Source organism: Pecten maximus, chromosome 2 (assembly GCF_902652985.1).
Source record: "Pecten maximus chromosome 2, xPecMax1.1, whole genome shotgun sequence".
NCBI classification, from domain to species: Eukaryota; Metazoa; Mollusca; class Bivalvia; order Pectinida; family Pectinidae; genus Pecten; species Pecten maximus.
The window spans coordinates 17,695,947-17,697,578 of NC_047016.1; positions in this window are offsets into that span (position 1 = coordinate 17,695,947).

The window sequence follows — 1,632 nt, forward strand, 5'->3', positions numbered from 1 at the left end:
TTGAATTGGACCTATCTTTAAATCAATTAGAGATAGGTTCAATTCAATTAGAGATAGATACAATTCAATTAGAGATAGGTTTAAATCAATTGAAGATAGGTTCAATTAGTCTTATTTAAACATATATCTTTAATATAATTGTACCTATCTTCAATTGAATTGAACCTATATTTTCAATTGAATTGAACCTATATTTTCAACTGAATTGAACCTATCTTTAATTGAATTGTACCTATCTCTAATTGAATTGTACCTATCTCTAATTGAATTGTACCTATCTTCAATTATTTGAAGATATGTCCAATTAATAGAATATATGTTAATTGGGCGTTCCATACAATTAGGCCTAGTTCTACTGACAAATTGCACAATGTCTAGATTGGATAAAGAATCTATACATCGTATCTAAAGTAGGTATTTGTGAATAAAATGAGGTTTTAGTGAATGAATATAGATAGCAAGTTTAAAATATTCATTGTTTTCATTATTCATCAACCACATGATACATGTATATCAATTTGCATGCTATAGGCCTACGTGTGTAAAATTACTCTTTTTAACTATTTATTGTTTCTGAATTTGCTTGATTAAAAATGCTCAAAAAGTGGATTGACACACAATCGTTGAGATCGGGGAAAATCCGGAAAATTATCAGTTGGTAGGATGATAAACTGTAGAAGTATGTTGTGGTTTTCAAACGTTTTATTTCGTGTCATTTTACCGATTTTCCCTTGATCATAAATATAACCTCAATCTGAAAGTTTTTTCCAACCAATATCATACTCAATTCAATTGCCTAATCATAGCAAAAATTATTACTTCATGTCACGCACACACATAGATATGGTCTGTTGAAATTTGTTTAGCTATATATTGGTATCGATTTGCATGGTGGCTTTCACGGAACCTTTTTGTTTATATTATCCACATAATAGCATGTACGTGGATAAACAAAGAAAATGAACATACATGTAAAGATCTTATGCAGGTTTGGAAAATTCTTCTTCGTTTAAAATATTTTGGGTTACATACTAGGCCTATGTGTTTATATAACCAGGAAGACGGGTTCCTTAACTTTCCCCCCGTAGGTTAGGCTAATAAATTTATAAATTTGGTCTCAGAAATACAGGATTTATTTATCGGTTGTATGGAAATATGTCATGGAGTATTGTAGGTATCAACTAATTCAATAATTTTACGAATATATTGATGAATAACAATTCAAACTTTCATGTATGTCTTTATTATTGTAATAAACTTGTGCCAGTCCTATATTTTCCCCGAAATATAGACTACACACACGAGGGAAACCACCTTACACACACTTTCATTCTGCTGTTCTGTCTACTATTCTGTCAGCTTTCGACTTCGTCTGTAGAAATGTTCTAATAATTTGTTTAAATATGGTATTAAGTTGATGTTTGTAGTATTTCAATTTTAATCATATTTGCCGAATAGCACATAAAAAATTCTGAACAATTCGTTCAAATTCTATCAATACTTGGTTTACATTAAGTTATACATGGGAGGAAGTTTAATTGATCTACTCAGTCAAATCTCACGCAACTGACCAATCACACAATTGCTCCTAGAGGGATACGAGAAATGACGCATTACGTGCGAGGTAATGAC